This window comes from Linepithema humile, chromosome 1 (genome assembly GCF_040581485.1).
Source record: "Linepithema humile isolate Giens D197 chromosome 1, Lhum_UNIL_v1.0, whole genome shotgun sequence".
Taxonomy (NCBI): Eukaryota; Metazoa; Arthropoda; class Insecta; order Hymenoptera; family Formicidae; genus Linepithema; species Linepithema humile.
The window spans coordinates 3,610,093-3,630,511 of record NC_090128.1 but is presented as its reverse complement, the minus strand read 5'-3'; the positions used below and the strand labels follow the sequence as shown (position 1 = coordinate 3,630,511).

General features: G+C 40.9%; 3 long non-coding RNA genes across 3 annotated transcripts; 2 read left to right on the top strand and 1 right to left on the bottom strand.

Moving 5' to 3' along the window:
- The first annotated feature begins 388 nt into the window (after positions 1 to 388).
- LOC136996963 (uncharacterized) lies at positions 389 to 3,744 on the top strand. Its single transcript, XR_010887791.1, has 2 exons — positions 389 to 1,542; positions 1,999 to 3,744. It is a non-coding gene; the product is annotated as an uncharacterized lncRNA (long non-coding RNA).
- Positions 913 to 15,400, bottom strand: LOC136996964 (uncharacterized). The gene is made up of 2 exons (XR_010887792.1): positions 10,989 to 15,400; positions 913 to 2,066 (listed from the first exon to the last, which is right to left on the bottom strand). It is a non-coding gene; the product is annotated as an uncharacterized lncRNA (long non-coding RNA).
- A 1,377-nt stretch (positions 15,401 to 16,777) lies between these two features.
- Positions 16,778 to 20,148, top strand: LOC136996965 (uncharacterized). The gene is made up of 2 exons (XR_010887793.1): positions 16,778 to 18,534; positions 18,604 to 20,148. It is a non-coding gene; the product is annotated as an uncharacterized lncRNA (long non-coding RNA).
- The last annotated feature ends 271 nt before the right edge of the window (positions 20,149 to 20,419 follow it).

Here is a 20,419-nt window from a genome sequence, read left to right as displayed (position 1 = left end):
CGGAAAGAAACCACGAGAATCCGTGCAATCTGCGGCAAGTCCAACGTTCGTGCGTGGCGCTCGTGACGAAGCGTTTCAAGGCTGAACCGTCGCCCCTCTCATCCGCACCCTCGTCTGGCACATCCATCGTCGGCTTCGTCCTTGTCTATCTGCTGTATATACCACCATCGCGTCGCGCAACGACGGATCTATCCCTATCGCATGACTCCGCAGCGTTACGCAACAACCAGCGCGCGCGCACACCCGGAGCGCGAGCGTGAACGCGGCGTTGCCGAGCGCGATCGAACGAGCAGCCGAAGAGCTGTAGCGCATTTACAATTGAGCGTATTAATTGTATACGTATCGATTATATAAATGTAAATATATTTGCGTTCAAAAATCATTCAATTTCTTCACGATATCCCGGAAACTTTTCGATTACGCCAATTTTAATTAATCGCGCGGCTTAATTGCTCCATATTCGCGAGGAATAACGAAGTTTTGCGTCGAATTTTATTTTGTTTTTTGCGGAAACTGATAATGCAAAATCTGAGATAGGAATCGGTGAGTCGAGCATCGTGAAATACCATTACGAACACAAACGCGGCGGATACCATTAACGCATCCGGTTGTACAAGGTATGCGCGCGCGTGTACATAGCTGCGGACCGTTGTGAACGCATGTATGCTCGCTTGATGTAGGGCTCGGTTTACGGCGGAGGTCGCGGCGGTCTGGCTGAATCTAGGTAAAGGCTCGGACGACCCGGATCGGAATCCACAACGCAATATTTCCAATAGACGCAGCATAATTATTATAGGCAATGGAGTAATTATATTGCGGCGATAAATGCGGCGTGAATGATACAGCGGGAATATCGCCACGACGGATGCCTTAACAAGTTTTTTAACGATAAATAAATAGATAATTCGAGGCTGAGTCATAACAGAGTTTATTTCGCTTCCATCGAAAGATTTTGCACACGTATAGTTAACGCCTTCGTTGCACTTTCAGTGTGTTTCCGCGTAGCGCCGGACAGTCCGGGGAGACGCCGTGAATACACGTGCACCTGCGATCGCGGAAGTACATGCAATCCTCGCGTGTCACCGTTCATTCAGAACGCAATAAAGACTAATTTATTCTTCCGGATAGACGATAACATAGCAGGATGTATTGATTATGCGAAATTATTATTTTTTACGAAGCTACATCGCGAAGAAGTTACATAAAGAAGAGAAACTAGAAGAATACACATAAAAACAAATATATCGGTGATCTCGATTTTATTACCACGTGTAATGTAAGTTTTACTCTTCGCAGATAAATCCGTGGAATTTGCACTCGAAGAGAGAGAAAAATATTTACAACAGACACACCGAGAAAGAAGAATAAAAAAAGATATATGAGGATACATACACATAAATGTACAAAGTCATTGTACAGTCATCGACGTTACGTCACCAGAAGAAGTTACGTAAAGAAGAGGAAATAGAAGAAAGATGTATAAAAATAAATACGTCGACGGCAGAGATCTCGGCTTTATCGCCAGCCGCAGCGCGCAGATATGTAAGTATATGCGACGACTTTTACTTTTCAACGATGGATCTTCGGAATTTGCGTTCGGAGAGGGACGAGCGGGCGAAGGGATATACTTACAAGAGAGACCAGTAAAAAAAAAAAAAGGTATAAAAGGAGAGAGAGACAGGAAGACGGCGAGCTTAGCTGCTCTTTCGCACACCTCTCCCGCGTTCTTTCGGCATCACTTCCCCTGTTCATTCTCCCGCTGCTCTCCACCTTTCCCCGAAGAGCTGCTCTGACAATGGCTCTTTTCCCCCGACGACGTTCGAAGGTCGAAACGCGAAACGAGCCGGTGTCGGACAGGAGTAGCAACGAGGCAAAATGGCGAGAGCTCGTTCATGTAATCGAGGCAGGGAGTCCCTCCCCTGCATCGGCTAAATCTAGCTCGCGGCTTTTTCTTCAGCGCTCGCAAGGTCGATTAATTACGCTCGCGTCTTTTTGCAGCCGCCGCTCATTATAGAGGTCTTGTCTTTTCCGATGCGCGGCTTCACACGTCCAGCTTGTTTGCCGTGCTATGGAAAAAAACAAGTAGGAGACTTGCCTGGATAAAAAGTTGCGACAGAAGTTTTATGTATATATATATATATATATACACGGCGTCGTGAATACTTCACACTTCCGGTTTTAAGACTTTTGCTTCAGATTTAGCTTTGGATTTTTTAATTAATTTTCTAAGCTATTTTGAACAATTCTGATGTTTTTAACTAAAAATCATGATGGGTGTGCAAATATCTAGATATTAAGCATTTGATTCGAAATGCGAAGTGTAAAATATTCAGAACATTGTAAATGTGTTGAGAGGATGTGCAAAAAAGTAATCGCTGTTAGATACATGTTTCTAATCACACGATTGAGAATATGGCGGACAAGAGCATGAGAGAAGTGTTGACTAGAAAATTATGTCCGCACTTGCATAACGTTTGAACGAATAACACCAGTTGTACAACTCGTAACCGATCACAGCGATAAATTGAGGCCGATTTCTTTTTTTGTTTCACGTAAAAAAAAAGGTAATTGCGACTGACGTCATATACACACAGACAAGAGTTATACATAAGGAAAACCACTAATTATATGGCTAGGTGTGTTAAATGTTTTTGTCATAATTAAAAACTACGATTTAAATTCAAATATTTATAGCAATAAAATTTGTCGAGAGTAAAAAATTAAATAATAAAGAAATAGAATTTGCATTTCCAAAAGAGATAAAGAAGCGTATTTAAGACACATTATTTCGCAATGGAGACCACTGTACTTTGCAATGGAACATTTTATCATAACGATATTATGATTGAGCACGCAACATACAGCACGCAACATTACACTTATAATATAGTTACGACACAGACACTAGAAAAGCATGCTTGCGTGATGCTTCCTGCGTACGCATACCGGGTGCCCTACATTTCTTAACTATCATACATTGTACTACGATCAGTAATGTGAAACTTTACAAATGAACAAACTGGGTCAATGAAAGAAGAAAGCCGGAAACATATTTATTTTACTATAAATAAATATTTAAATAAATTAATAAAAACCACGAGAGATTACGTATAATAAATAATACAGCTGTAATATTTTCGGTGCCTCTGAGTTTTTGCAATAACGAAGACAAAGCGCTGAATGATTTAGCTCGAATTGTTGATTACACGGAGAAAATTTTATATCTAAAAAATTACTATGTACGACATTAGCCGCGAATCGTGAAGGAATTATAAAAATTTTTACTATGTTTTTACATAATGACCATAGTATTTAAATTTATTATTCTTCTTATGGCCCGCGGCTACTGCCGTGTCACAGTAATTTTTTATTTAAAATTTTCTCCGTGTTGATATCGCGGATGTACATTATATGCAATTATGATATAAAGAATATTTTTATCGGAATTTGCGTTAGCTAATTATTAATGAAATTAAACTTAATTTTAGAAATTTCATTAGACTTCTGTTTAATTTAAATGAATAAAGATTAAGACTTTTATACTAAAATTAATTTTTTAACTACATTTGTGGCTCTTATTAGCTTATAACGTGTATTTAAATATCAAAAATGCCTTTATTTTATTCGTTAAATTAGGAGTTTAGAGTTGAAAAATATATTAAAGAAATAAGCAAGAGAACTTCAACAGCAACGTTACTGTCATTCATCGTAAAACTGCAAAATAAAGGAGATTAAAGCTGCAAATTGAGGTCATAATGATCTTTTTTGGAAGTTTATCGATACAATTCACTGCCACCATGTATAAGTAGGAAAGTTGCGAGCATTCCGCGATTCCGCGTTTAGCAAGGGGGCCAAGAACAACAGTAAAGAGTGCGCGAAGTGGTACAGCGAGCGCGCGTGTGCAGTGACACAGATTCATGTGCCTCCAACCTCCTCCTCCTCCTCCTCCTCCTCCCTCTCTTTGTCAACCTCTTTGCAAACTGGGCCAGTTGCGTCTATGAAATGACCGCATAAATTTACGTGCTTGCAAGCTTCCCAATTATTCGTGAATTTTCAAATTATTTTTGTTCCCGTCTTGTAATATCTCGCGAGAAATATTCTCGACCGAGAAGTGACCGAGTCCCGACCGGCGAGAAAGATTTAACACGGTATCTCTACAGATCTCTGATCTTTAACTAATGATTCTGCACACTTCAAGGCCCGTGTTTTAACAAAACCCAACTAGCTCGCATCCTTGACATCGGGAACTCTTGCTTTCGCGCACAGTCGAACCGATCGGATCCGACCGCCATCAAGCATCGGTTACGTCACCGAGCGTGAGAATCGTCGGCGATCCTTTCAGGACCTTGAATATATATTCTCCTCTTCGTTAATCCACATGGCGAGAGAGGGCCCCGGAGATGGGATCTTAGGCGGAGCGGGGGTGATCGCGGCAACGCTCGAGAGGTGAAGGAGGAGCACGCGGAATGGTATTTCCGTTGTATCGCTTGTTCATTTGGCAGGTTTCGAGTCGGGAGCATGCGTGCAACGTGTGCCCACCTACCCACTCTCATCTACCTGCCTACTAAGCCTGCCTGTCTACCGGTTTGCCTTGATCCCTTGAATAGTCAGTAGGTAGGTTGGTAAGTAAGTAGGTACGTATCTCTTACGTAAGCTTATTCGCCCGCGCTATATACGCCGGGTCAGCAAGAACGAAAGAAGACGGCGCGGCGGGAGAGAGGGGCAACGAGTAGGAAGACATGGCGGAAGAGAATGAAATGTGTCGCTGATGATCTTCGCGATAATCACACCGTATTCTGTGCATCGCTAACTAAAAATAATTCCGAGGAATATTTTTCTGCGAAACGCTGAAAAGAATATTATTAATTCACCTGAAAGACATTTACAATCCACCGCGGGTTGGAAACTGTCCGCGGAGAATTCCGCTTATAATTAATAAATCGGGTTTTTTATTTATAATTTTAGAATCAGGATTGAAGAATCGATATATCTGCACACACGTGTGAAATACGTATGCAGTGGTATATATTTTACAAAAAATGTGTATTCTGTTTTCTTATAAATGTTCCTTGTATTACACGGTACGTAATGTTATAAATAATATTAGAATTCTATCTCAAATTCCGCTCGCGAATTATAGATCGTTCAAAGCGATAAAATTTTATAATTGTATTAACTATAGTTTTTTTTTTCACCATTTTGATAATGAGCTAAAATGGGAAGTTTTTATACACCTATGTGTTCTATCGAAGCTGTATCTTCGCACCTTCAGTGATATCGTACGGAGAATCAGAATGAGGAAACACTTAATCGTTTCTACGTATGATGACCGGTAATTTTCCTACATCATGTGCCATGACGCGCGTGAATCGGCCCACTCGCGCGCGCTCGCGATTTCCGGGAAGAGAGGAACGCGGAGCGGGCCAGCCGGCATGTGGTTCCCGCAGGAGCTCGTTGTCCTTGAGGTGTTCTTGATTCTCCTCTCAACATCTCATAGCGGAAAGAGCTCCGTTTCGCAGGGCGTGGTCTAGCGATGACCTCACGGCAGCCATCTTCGGTCGAGAAATCGTTTGGGAATGGTGGGCGAGGGTGAAAGTTGGGGTGGGCTTTTCGGCGAAGAAGAGACGCGGGAGCGAATACCATAGAAGTCCGTGGAATGGAAACAGATGGAAAGAGAGAGAATACCATCCTCCGCCCTCGTGCGCGTCTCGAAGGTTTTCACCGAAAATATCGGACCCACAAGACCCGCCTTGTTTCTCTTTTTTTCGTAGAAGATACTCAAGTTATAAAATAAAGAACTATAAAATTATATTATAAGTTAACGCTTTGAATGATTGATAATATAAGAAATTAATTTTGTACGATTAAAATTTCTGAATTTTACATCAATAAACACTTTTGCAACAATGGAGTTCTGCAATGCAAAATTAATTTTGCACCGTCAACTGCACTTTGCTCTTTTATTGGTTTATAATTTAATGATTTTGAATTTTAGACATCAAGAAAGTTTATTTTTTTAAATGAAAGACGTCATAAAAACTTAACGAAATTTTTGAATGATTTGATAAATTTATCGTTTGCATGGTTCTTTGTAAAACAGGAAATGAAGTGTAAAAATGATTCTGTTTCATGTGCCTTCTTTTTTGAAACACCGCAAATAAATCGACGACCGTCGATGCGATGTTGGCATTGACGAACATTTGTCAACGACTTGCCCCGACTGTGCTGCCTAATAATTGATATCGTCGTCGATTACGCAACCTACTGGTCTATGCACATATACATGTGGATATACAAGTATATGCATAAGAGCACATACATGTGCGAATACCGGCGATAAGCGTGTCCGGTCTTTTTCTTTCTCTTTCTAACCGCGACACAAACTATGTATATTTGTTACATTATTCATAAACTTACACTTTCCTGATCATTAAATCGCATGAATTTCTGTGTATAATTAATATGTATCGTTAGTATTTCGATATGTAAAATCTCATCTCGTGTAGTAATTAAGGAATTTTATTTAATTAATTAAAATAGATATGTGTTAAATAGGAAAAGTGCGAATACGATTTTTATCCACGCCACAGGGAAAGGTACGCTGATTTCAGCTTGAGAAATAACCGTGCTGACTTCAGCGTTAGAGTTCCGTTCATAAGCGCCGCGTGCTTTTATTCGTCTTTGCTTCTTCAAGGCCTACCTGCCCCCCTTTCCGACCCCTTCTTCCATCCCTTCCATTCGGCAGATTCACTACAGCATGCTTATATCATGGTACCATTCTGCTCGTCTTGTCTCATCATGGCCGCCATCGTTCTCTCACTCTCTCTGGTTGTTTCCTTGCATCTTTTGTATGTATCCCGCTTCTCCTCATCTATTCCCTCTCCGTCTGTCGTCTCTACTCTTCTCTAACATCATATGCCTCGCCCCACCCCCTCTTGCTTGCAATGATCCACGGTCTTTACCGCTGCCTCTTTGCCCCACGAGCCAACCGTTTCGCAATGATGTCATCCGCACCATTGGCGCCGACCTGGCAGAATTCGCAAGACTCCGAATGACGAAATTATAATTAATAATGATCGATTGCGATGTTAAATATAAAACATTATATATGCTAAAATTATACAAATATGCTAAAATTATACAGCAAAACAAAGTGCCGCAACTAAATTTAAAAAGATGAAATTTAAGAATATTAAGCAATGGAAAAAAACCAGTAATGCTACTGCAAAAAATACATCAGCGGAATTCATAAAATATAACTTTAAGTATTGATTTTAATTTCTATTTCCAGATTTTTAAATGTAGCTATAAAAAGATAATTTATTTTCCGCGAAGCTAGAATATTTTCCTGAAATCAGGTACGACGCGGTGAAGCAAGACGATGCGATATCGGGGCCAACGGGTAAAATTAGATAGTGAGGATGGAATCCGAGTATGCGGTATGCGATTCGAATTGGAAACGGAAATGTTTCGCTTATATGAAAGATGGTCGCAATGCGACGTCGCGTAAGAAAATGGCGTTTCAGCATCCGCAAATGATTGCATGTCTTACGGTCTTCTCGTGGCAGAAAGAAATCTACGCGCTGTATTATTTCTCTTTTAACTCGTCAAACACGGTAAACAAATTAAAACTGAAAATTCTTATTATTTAAGTAATTATTAAAGCAGCACGGTATGCGATGTATATAAATTATTGATATCATTAGACACTTTATTCAGCTCTTGTGCTTCTATTCGTCACGTGACACAATGTGGTTGAGATTTTATAACGAGCTATAATCGAAACCACAATCTTAGCAAGCTTTGCGCGCGCATGCAAACAAAGTGGCACAAGGTAATCCGGTTCCATTTTCCTTTTCTCGGAGCACAACACGTGTAACGCTTTGTCCTTTCTCCGCCTTGGACACTAACTGTTTTTTTCTCGATAGCGACTTTCCAAACTTACCTCGAATTCTGTCACCCGTTAGATTTCGTAATGCTTATGTCGGTCAACTTGCGTTGCGACGGCACGAGCGACGGCTAAACGATAAAGCCTTATGCAATTCGTACAAATTTTGTCAATTAAATATTATGAGTAAATAGAGTTCGATTGCGTACGCCTGTTCTTACACCACCATTGTATTGCGTAACATAAATTTAGATGCTGATCGAGGCGATCCACGATTAATCCAAATACTGCTTATTTTAACATAAAACAGGCAGATTTTGCATAAAATTATTTTGAAACACGATTCATAAAATATTCAATAAGATTTGATAAAATATATGCATAATGAATTTTCTGTTTTAATATATTTATTTGTAGACTTCTGTCGCAAAAGTCGAATCGAGACGTTTCAAGGAATGTCGCAGCCACTTAAAAAATCTATTTATGTCACGAATTTAATATAACGTGAACAGGCATTCAAACTCAATTTGACATTCCACTTGTATAGATTTAAAAGATTCACGCATTGATTAGCAAGATAAATTTTATATTGATTGTGCTTCTGTTTTTTTTTTATTCATTTCTTATATTTTGTTCATTTATTATGCGCTCTCGACACAACGTTTAATAAAATAAAGTATTAATTTGCATGTATTAATTTCCTATATTAGAATCGCAATATCAATATTAATTCTGCGTTATCGAGCAATTTAGCGTTTAATCATTTTGCGTGAAATAAAATAGATGTATTTCTATTGCGCATTTAGAAACCGCAATTTTTATTGTAGCACAAAGAAGTTACGATTTCGCGCAGTTTATGATTTCTCTGTAATAATTATAGTTTCTCTTTAGCAATTACAGTGTTTTATTAGCAATCATAGTTCTTCATTAGCAATTTTATAGCACCACAGTTAATTATTAAGCACCGTGATTATCGATCATGGCATGCTGGAAAACAGCGCTTGGGTAGGTTCGCGATGTTAGTTGTCGATGCCATAATTAAGATTTAAATTATCGACTCTAACTCTCAGAATCTTATGGGGGCAAGAGAAACATCAGCATGCTTCATATCACATGAAGATTATATCAAACGATGTATATATATAAATGTGAGTGGCACATGATATACATGCACGGATGCAAATATATTTTCAACTAGCAAAATCACAGGACTGTTAAACTTTATGCGTTGGTGATTGTATGATTGAATTAAAAAGAATCGGTGAGAGCCTAAATTGTAAAATTGAATGTTTAGTGTATAAAAGTACAATGAATTACATAGTAAAATATTTCTTGTGTATGAATATCATATAGCGACACGCAGTTTGTAAAGAATTAAATTTCTTTTATTTTGATATAATTTTTTACGAATATATTATATAAAGTACAAGATAATAATTTCTCTAATAATCATTAGAGAGAGTAGATATGTAAATATATAGCTTTACAAATGTATTTTAATTATAATTAGAGAATAATAAGCCTAAGTATTAAAAACGGACATTTGATTTAGCATAAGTATGTGACATTTATTCATGAATTCGTCAATCGGAATATATTGAAAGCATTAAAAAGTAACGGAAATTTGATTTAGCATAAGTATATGGTATTTATTCGTGAATTCGTCAATCGGAATATATTGAAAGCATTAAAAAGTAACGGAAAAAAATTGTTTCTGAAATTTTGCAATTTGCTGACTAACGAAAAAAAAAAAAAAAAAAAATAACGCGTACGAGCGCGGAAAGATACGTGCCGTGGTAAACGTCATGTCGGTCCGACTGGTTCTCGGGCTGGTCGGGAAAAAGAATTTGCGACGGCCGGTATTTGTCGAGTTACGAAAGTAAGCAATTTTAGAAAGTATAGTGCGCGGCAAGCGGTGAACGGCAGTCTGAGCCTAGGATCTCGCGCGATTACCGAGCCCAACGGCAACGCTAACATAAGTCCGAGGTGTAGGCAGAGCTGCTTAAATCAAGTTACGTAATTCGCTCAATCGATGCTTTTACTCATTTGATATTTTCAGTATCAAAGACAATCGAAATGAAAAATTTCTATAGTCGATCGATGAAAATTGATGTCAACAATTAGAATATACGAGTAATTAAAATATACATATATAATACATATAACATGCGCATGTGTATGCATATATCTGTACTCTAAAATTATCGCTCGACGTCACTCCTCGCGTAATATTGTAGTAAGCACACACACTGTACAAAACAAACGTTTCATAAATTCATGGATGAAAAATAGCGGCTGCAATTTTATAACATTTTGTATGGACATAATAATTAGTAAGTTTCGTGAATATCTAAGTGGAGATTGCAGTGTTCACGGACGTGCGAATTTCAATGTATGAAGATTCATTATGCGAGAATCGCGATTCACGTCCTGAATACAGAGCAAGCAAGTGGGTCGCCAAGAATCGCCGAGAGGAGAATCCATTGAAGTACGGCCGGTACTCGTTCAGTGTTTTCCGTGATCCCAGAGCCTCTCAATATTGTTTTTTACAGCTGGGGGAACACGGTTTCTACTGTTGAGCCCGTGCATATAGATTTTAACCGCGCAATTGTGGATTTAAAATCACATGAAGATTAAGGAATTGGATAAGTTATTGGATAAAATATATGCTTGTACAGGCAATGATCAAGAAATTAACATGTTAAAATAAAAGTTTCAAGGCTTTTGAATCAATAAAGCGAGGATTTTAAGGATGAAAATCATCATCATCATCATATTAATGGCTGATATAATATAAAATATTTAAAAATTTAAGAGAAACAATGTTTATAGTAAAATTTAAAAAATGGAAAATTTTGTCTTTTTTTTGGAACCTAGGATTTATTAACTAAAATCTAGGATGTGGATTCTACAGAATTTAGATGTGATAATCAGGATCGCGGAATTCAGGATTACAAGATTCGAGAATCGTAGAAAGTAACAATATCGTGAGTTAAATTTCATTTAAAACGTCGCCGAAATCTCGAAACATTAAACACGTTGAATGAATGAAGCTCCTAAATTTAAATGTAATACACAAAAAGATCAAAGGTAATTTTACTTTCGAGATTCACAGAATCGGGCAACTTGCATTCTCATTCTGTCCAACGTTTTCCATCCTTTCTGTCGGCATAAAAGGAGAAACGATGAGGACTTGCGGGTCTTGACGACTCCAGTTTTACCGCGCGCACATCCCAAGAACGGCACACCACTGTTCGAGGGGATAAAGGGGGAGGGGGGGAAACGGGTATTGAGTTGTGTTCTGTCGCGGGGCCGATAGGAGAGAGAAAAAGACTGACTGTCGTTTTGCATATGAGCCAAGCCAGTTTCTCACCCCCACTGACCCAGCGACCAAGAGAGCCTGCGCTGTCGTCGTCACGCAAAAATAAGAGAGAGAGAGAGAGAGAGAGAGAGAAAGAGGCGGCTAGGGTGGTCCTTCCCGTCTCCGTTGCTTCCTGCTGCGCGTTCTCCGAGTACATATTCTCCGCCATCAGCCGCCGTAACAAACGTTAGATCACACACTGGCCCAGCGAGTGAGCCCGAGCCACGGAACGGTCACGTGACAGCGACGGTTGCGTCACACAGTTCAGCCCCTCTTGCCGAGCTCGCCAAAGAGTGAGAGGAGACCGCCATCTTTACCCCGTTGAGTGAGCAATATATGAGAATTCGAGAAAGAGAGAGAGAAAGAGAGAAAAAAGAGAGAACACCCGTGACACACGGCACCAACGACAGATCACCGACATTTTACTCCGTTTTTTTCGGTCTCTCTATCTGTTACTCCGTTTCTTCCGATTCTCCTTCTATCGCGTTAGCAAATACACGAATACGAAAATGGAAAATTATTAAAACTAAAAATGCGCGAAATTTCGAATTGGTAGTATATTGGATCAATGCGTCTCGTGATGTGAAATATTTAAAAATTGCGGAACATAATGACGTCAGAAATTAATTCAATTAATTCGATCTATCCAAAATTTTGAACGAACTTATTCACGAAATTGTTATTTAATAATTTAAAAATTGAGAAATTCGCGGAATTTAAAATCTGAACGGAAAATCTCGCGGTGGTGTAATCGCGATTTGTAAGTCGACCGAAACTGCGGAGTCGGTGATCCGAAGAACGAGAGAACCAACGATTCGTTATTAATAGCTTGCATTCACCTTTCTCGCGACACAGTTCCGAGAGTTTCGCCAGACGGAACACACGAAAATCAATCTCTGGATCTCTGCTCACTTTGTACACACGTTGTGACGGTGTCGAACGGAAGTGTTCGATGATACTAGGCTTGCGCAAGAGGTACATAGAGAGACGGGGCGAGAAAGAGAGACAAAGAAGAATGAGACCGAACGTTGGAGTAAATGGGTTAGACGGTCGCGGTCAATGGGTCGCGTACTTTTTAAAGTCCTGCTTTCATAGGAAGAGGGGAGGGGGAAGAGCGCGCGTAGATAACGAGAAAATCACTCTTTCTCTCTCTTTCTCACGCCGTATCGTCCTTTCTTTTTCTCCGTTAAATCTTTCGCTCTTGAAAGTGCGATTTTCGGTGACACCTATGCTGCCACGATACTCACACACAGGAAAAGAATCAAAGATACGCACGTCGACCACATGGTCAAGCCGAGTCCGACACGAGAGAGTACCGCTTCCGGTCACGCCACGCACGCAGAATTCGCGACAATATTGTCGTACAGGCGGCGCCCGTGGTTCCTCTTCTTCAAAAATGGATGTCGATGTATCCGCGTCCTTGCGAAAAAGTATCACTTTTTGCATATCTTACTCCTTCTTTTCCGGACAAAAAAAATTTTTTTTTCAACAATCGGCATGATTGTCTCTTCGTGGCAGAATCTGATCGTTGATATAAAAACGATACAACTTCTTGTATTTTAATCCTCTTGCTAGAACGGAAGTAAAAGTACTCAACCTATGAATCCTGCTTGCAATTACTTCGAAGTAGCAGAACGACGGCTCCTCGAAGAATCTTCTGAGTTGTGATTCAATCCTTGATCTCCGTTTTATCAGATTTTTTCGTTCTTTTAGATTTTTTCAGCGAAATACTAATTTTAGAAAATTCAAAAAAGAAATTGTAGATACTCCGCGCTGGTTTTCCGCCGCGGACGGGTGTTGCGGAGGATTGTAGCCGCGCGGTGACGGCCATTCACGAGCGTCGGGCACCGAGCGAACTTCTGCGAACCGAACTACCGCGGGACACGACTGGACCTGAAAGCGAGCTGCGGCGAACGAGGATACGCTCGGGAGCGTAGCCCGTGCCGCACTCTCAGTCGTATCCCCACCAATCGCCGCACGGTGGGCCACCGCATCCGGTGATGAAATGGCGTGCGCAGTCATTTGCTCGCCTACCATTGGCCGATCGCCGTTGCTACTCGGCTCGCGATTGGAAGGGCGTGCATACACACGTGTACACTCCGCGGCCTGCGTTTTCTGTCTCTTTCTTTCTCTCCTCACTCTTCTTTCCAAACGTGTGCGCGCGGGCGCGTAATATCCTTCCACCACTGTGGCTCATGACGAGCGTGTACCATGTCGTTACGCGTGTACGTGAAAGAGGTGGTGGATTTACTCTCAACGGTGCACACAACTCCACAGCGACGGCCGAACAGGAACTGCTGGCGGCGCGCGCGAGAACCCGCTACTTATGCCGCGGGTGGGAAGAAACGGCAGGATCGAGTTGTACGTGCGGTCCGCCTTTGGACTCCAACTGCTGCGAGTCCAAAGAGCCAATCGCCACGATACGTCGCAACGTGGTTCGAACCTGGAAGATTGATTGGTTTCGTAAAGACTGCGCCGCACCATACAGATTAGATGGTGCATTTGCAATTGTACACACCCTCTTCCCAAAATGAAGTACATAGGCAATTTTCGGCATTTTGGGTGGGCGCGACTTGTCTAGCCTCATTCATATTTCCGCATATAACGTCATGTTTAGCGGTTTAGAAGAGTACGTTAAGATTATTAAGATCGTAATGCGATATAATTTATCAATATAATTTGCACGAACAAATTCCAAAAGCTTGACATTGATACTTTCCCGCGCAAATTCGCGATTACCGTTATTTCTTTCGCGCGGGCAGCAAAAATTGCCGCATCACGTTTCCACACAAAATCTATGCTCTCTCTATTTGTAATTTGCAAAATTAACAGAAGGAATATTTTCAAATGTCTTTATATTGTTTCTAGCTTTATAAATCTTTATATAAATCCGTTAAAATTTATTACAGCAGAGATCGAATCATTAGAACGAAAGATAACAATTTTGCGCCATTTATTCATATCTACGAAATAATTCATAACTCAATATTTCACGGATCAATGCTTTATCTTTTCACGTCCATTAAGATGAAACGAGATATGAACTGTTTCGCGAGCTATTCTTTCTTCTCCTCTCCACGTGTCTTTCGGTGTCTGCCGCAAAACGCTCGCTACCACTTACAACGAAGGCGGCGGCCGAACCTTTGACCCATTTTTCTATCGATCTCGCCTGGTTCTGCATCTAGGGCGTCTCGACGGCCCCGGCCGTCGAGATTTCCGCCACTCCCTGAATGCGGAGTCCTCGTGCTGACCTCGCGTTCTATTGTACTTATACTTAGAGGCGCCTAAATCTAACGAGCAATTGATAAAAAACGCGATATCGGTAACATTCATTCAGACAATTAACAACGAAGGTCTCTGTCAGCAATTGATAATAATCAACAAAAGTAAATGAATATGTAGACAATTATGTTTAAGATTAATTGCGCCACGCGGAATGTTTAGTCTTTCGCGATCAACCAGCGCGCATTCGAGGGAAGAGCAGAGATGTACGCTCCATTATCATCGCGTTACGTAACGCTGCAATGTAATCGCTACACGAACTAACAATGGAATTTGCGACAATTAACAGTTCAACAATTAAAACAAGAGTGATTAAAACGAGAGAGTGCAGAATCGAGAATGCCGCTTAAACGTCAGTTGAAATAAATTTTCACATTAAAAAATTTGCAGTATTACAGTTTCTACGAAATGTGCAGACACAATGAGATAAAATGCATATACGTATATCACAAGACGAATTTTTGCACATAATCCGCGAGGCAGCCAATTTTATATCCGAGCGCGAAATATTTGCGGGTTAACAGCCGAATATTAAGCGTAACAATCGCCGGTGGAATGGTCGAAAAGGGTTAAGCGTGAGGCGATCTGGTCGCAGTAGCGCTCGCAATCAGTCGATTAACCAGCATGGCACGGTGTGATGGCAGAGTCGCGGAGGGTGGCGGGGGAGAGGAAGGAAGGGTCGTTCTGTAAAACGTAGGGACTCGGCTCTGTCGGCCGTCCTATTTCTGCGCTCGGGCAAGTTCGTGCACCAGGAGCCGATCGCTCACGAAGCGACGGAGATATAAGTAGGTCGTTCGTAGCCGCACGTGTCGTCCTTGACTCACATAGAACGCAGCGCAGGCGCTCGCTGTTGCCGCATTGCTGGTCGCTAGGGCTCTTTCTTTGTTCGCCTCCGCGCGCTGTGATGTATGTGTGTAATTGTATATATGTGCCGTATATGTGTGCCCATGTATGTGTGCGTACGTATGTGTTACGTGCTTTGTGCTTGGATCGAGCGTTTACGTGTGCCCGTGCGCGCGCGCTTGCTCGCGGATGGGAGCTTCCCGTTGCTTGACGAATGCGTGCGCATGTGTGTATAGGGTGTCTCGAGAGAACGCGGTGAAAGTTCCCTTCTTTCTTTAAATTAATTTGTACTCGAAGTACTCGCACATCAAACGCTCGTGTAAAAAATTCATGAGAAAATTTTGCTGTAAACGCAGTTCTTGAACGTCTGATATGAATTTAGCTGAAAGCGCTAAATATTTTTGGTTCCATCAAAATTTCTAGTCTTTTCGTTATAATTATCTTCAGCAGCGAGCGCGATGGTTACGCGCGAAACGATAATCGACGGAAAGAGAAAGGTTATCGGAGAGTAAAACGGAATTTTATTTCCTCTTCCTCGCGAGAAAGTGGACGCGATATATTGTGAGTCGTGCGTGATGCAATACGTCACGCCGTGACGGATTTGTAACGTTTCTTTTCTCGGCTCTTCCCGTGTTCACAGCCGCTTATAACGTATAAACTATTAGTTCAATAAGACGAGAAAAGTTAACTATAATTCGGTCTATAAGATAGATTAGACACGACCTTTGAATTCTGCCGCATTCTACGGCCGAGACATCGCGACGGCGATTCGCCGCGGTTGTCAAGGACATTCTGGTATCGCGAAGACCTCAGTACGGAGTCGGCAGTCTGGCTTGGCTTTGGCATCGCGGCAGTGAGTATTGATCGCAGCGGGAACTCAAAGGGGAGGCCACCACGTTGGGCTGTTCGAACCCCAATTGGATCGCCCTACCTCATGTGGCAGGCAACCGGAGAAGAGAATGCGAACGCGCGCGGCCTATTTCTTAATACATCGGGATATTTATATAAACGAGATGTAGAACGCCGAAAACGCGAGAAACTCTTAAATAAATAAAAAAAAAAAAACGATGGAAATCGGGGTTATTTCCATTTTCCGATGTACAGTAGGGAAGCGAAATTTTTAATTTCGCAAATAACTTTGAAAATATGTATTAATTTTGAAGTATGATCAGGATTTTAATAATAAATTGCATTTAATAATAAAATGCTGATTTGAGTTTGCGCATGTACTGACAGTCACGCTTGAGTATTGAGCGTCACTGTATTATACCGATATTGTCGGTGTGTACGTAGCCCTTGATCAGGCAAGGGAGCCATGTTACTAGCTACGACGACCATGAATCTCACGATTTATAGCCTTCACTTCCTAGACAAACAGGTGTGCATAAATACGGTGGGAACTTTGCAAATTACACTCGGACATGGAGCTCTTGCATTAATTAGGTAGTTATTGCTAGAAATAGCTCGCAAGAATATTCAATGATTTCCAATACTGGCCGGTATAGACCGAACCGGTATTACACCGAATTATATCGGCTAAATTTAAAGTACGTAAAATAAAAGCGATATATTGGAATATCATTAATATTATTGGAATATCATTAACGTGCAAGATAAGCTGTAAAGTTAAAGTGATATCATTAAGTGAGGAGATAACGGAATAAACTCGAATTGATAAGAAATGACCGGAGGGTAAAGCAGCGATACCGATTGTGAGTTCCGGAGCTGTGATTTCCGATGAGTGTGAACCGATGGCTAGGAAGATGGCAATTTTCTCTCCGCAGGATGTTGTTGCGATGCGCAAAAGAGATACACGAGCACAATAAAGATAGCCAGCTATGCCGTTAATTATGCAACACGTGCATTACGTCCCGCGCGATTCGATCTCCGTATTCAACTCAATTGCTCGTTTCTCCTTGATATTTTCCCCTATCCTTGGCGCCGTGCTGCAGCACCGGTTCCCCCTCTATCTCCGGGCCATCACTAATCGATGTTTGTGTCTTAAACCCATTTTAGACAATCTATTATTCGCGACAGAGAATTCGAGATCAAATTCTATTTATAATTTCACATGTCATATAACACAGGAAACGTTTGAAAAATCAGAATGCAGTTCTGTACGTGCGTATGTATTCCGATTGCTCAGCTGTTCTTTGTTACATAAGTTTGCTTGGACGATCTATAATTTGTAACAAAGTTCGAAACAGAAATCAACTTTTAATCTGCATTGAATTATATATCTCTTACACATTTATAGATTGTTTAAAGTGAGCTTAAAATATATAAATAGATTTTTATCTCGCATTTCTATTCACGAATTATATATCCTCTACAGTAGGCTTTATTCTCTCGATTTAATTGCGAAAATAAGAGTGCGGTGAAATGATTAAATGAAAAAAAAAATCGCGAAATTTTATTTATTAATCATAAATACGTGTCTGATATTTTTTTTTTTGCTGAACATGTTTTACAGTTCATCTTACGACTTATCAAAGACTCGTCTCTTACAGCGGGACTGAATTTCGCTTCGTCAAAATTGCACCGTTACGATTTCATACCTCGGCACGCGGTTGCCCGCATGGCGCGACGTTCTTCAGATAAGCACGTTCTTATCTACATGCGTACTTACGTAAGCAACAACTCCGCGTAACCCCCGCGCAACTACGTCGTTTTCCTCTCGCTCATCGTATCCCTTCCTTTTCTGCATATTCTTTCTTTCCTTATCAACTTCGCGACCGCTCTTCCTCGCAGAGTGCTGTAATCGGAATGCTCGGCTCGCAATGTCGTCGCGATTTTACAATACAAAGTGTTTTCAAGCTTCGCGCTGACGAATAAGACGGGCATTCATCTAAGCAATCTCTCCGACTAATCTCGTCGAATTTTTTCGGGCTTAACTATCTTGTACGTAATAAATAAAGATATCAACACTCTAGGAAATTATAAGATTGTACGATAAAATAGTTCCAACTTGAAGTTTCAACGGTGTGATATAAAATTTAATAATTGTAATTTCTTTAAAATAAAATATCTCGACCTTAAGATCGAAAATCAGTCCAATTATCGTAGTAATGTTTTCTACGAACAATTCCGTGATGTGTAATCTGATGACTCACTCGTACGTGATTTCATAAAGGAAAATAAAAACGTCCGTGAGCATATCGTGAGTTTATAGTAATTAATTATTACACAGAAAGAATATCACGCGGAATGTTTTTCTCCGTTGTTTTAGGAAGCGTCCAATAATTATTCCCGAAGACAAGTAAATATATAGTTCGCTTCATTCTACATTAATCTTTCATGGAAAATATGCTTTTCTGCGCCTATGCGTCGCTGTACAACGTACGTACCACGTGTCCTACCCTCGCGTGACTAAAATACTGGGAGCACGTGGCCCCCCACCTTGTTAAACCGGGTGCGAGTGCGAGAGAAACAGAAGAAATCTAAGCACAAAGCGCGAGACGGACGAAAATGGCGAAGCGGCTGCGATAAGGGAATAGTGAAATGAAGAGAAAAAGGAGACAGAGCGGACGAATGGTAATTGCGCGGGAGTGAGTGAAGGATGGAGGAGAATCGCGGGAGAGATTAAGTAGAAAAGGAGAGAGTGATGAATAAAGATAGGACAAGAGGGGGCAATGTTGGTGGAGATAGAGAGGTCGACAGGATCGTGATGGGGAGAGGAGAAAGAGACAGAGGGGTCCGAATTAAAAGTGACAGAATGGGGGGTCGAGGGATAGAAAAAGACGAAAATAGACGCGACGATGCGAACAAGCGAGCGGAGCGCGAATCGTGGAAAGAGACGTGTCTAGAAATCGTTTAGGGGAAATCGCGAAGAACAGAGAGAAAGAGAGAGAGAGAGAGAGAGAGAGAGAGAGAGAGACAGAATGAGAAAGAGAAAGAGGAGACCTGGGGGAGGGGAAGAGGGGGGGGGGGCAACGGTGAGAAGACGGAAGAAAACAGGACTAGAGGGGCGAGCTCCTGGTGGGGTCGATAGTTGGCCGAGTTGCTGAGAGAGCCGGTTGTGTAACAAAGGAGCGAATCGAGTAACGAGAATCCCCGGGGTGCACTCGTCGGCTTCCCCGAACGCACAAACGATAACTCTTCGTTTGCATATGATAAATCGATTATCATCGGAGTAGCCGAATTATAAATGCGGCCTTAAATCGAGTATGAATCTAACAAATCTTCGGTCTTGGACAGCGAATTATTAACCATCTCACATCCCGATTAGTCTTTTAGTTAAATGAAAATATATCGGGAATTGAGGAAATCGCGGACAAAACGTATTTGCACGTGACAAGTCTGATTCGTGATGTTTCTGTGTTACGATGAACCATCGATGGGCCGTCATTCGATAGCGTGTACATTGTACATTATAATATGAGTCGCTCATAAACCAAACAAGATTAACTTCACTTTTTGCAATTTTTCCAATTTTAGCGCCAAAGTACACGACTAGTGCTTAGCTCTTCATAAATAAAATAAATCAATTTTGTTTGATGGAGTTAGTCAGTTTGGCTTTTGAGCGGCTCGTATGCATGTTGATTTTTCACGTGTTTCCTATTACACGGTACATAAAATTATAAATAGAATTCTATCGATCACGAATTATATATATGTATGAGATCGTCTAGAACTTAATTCAATGTTTACTTTCACGAGTATCGATTCGTCGCTAATAACGAAGTTAAAACATTCATATTGAAAACGTTCATATTGATTGTCGAGCGAAACGTTGTATTGTTCTTAAATTTTTTATAAACCATTGGCACGAAAATGATCAGCTGGTTTGCACTTGACTCTCCTAGATGCAAGATAAATAGGTGCGACTAGCTCCTATTAATAGCGGTGCGTTTACGCAGTTCTGCTAGGGTAAAATGTGCTCGCACCGTGTGTCAAGAATTTCCTACGCCATAAATCAGCCAACAATTGCAGTGCTGCGACAGAGCGGACGGCGACGAAAATTCGCTGAAATTTGCGAAGAAATGCATTCGCAATCGTGCAATTCTGCACATTATTATTTGATTATCAATTTTTTATAGAAAATT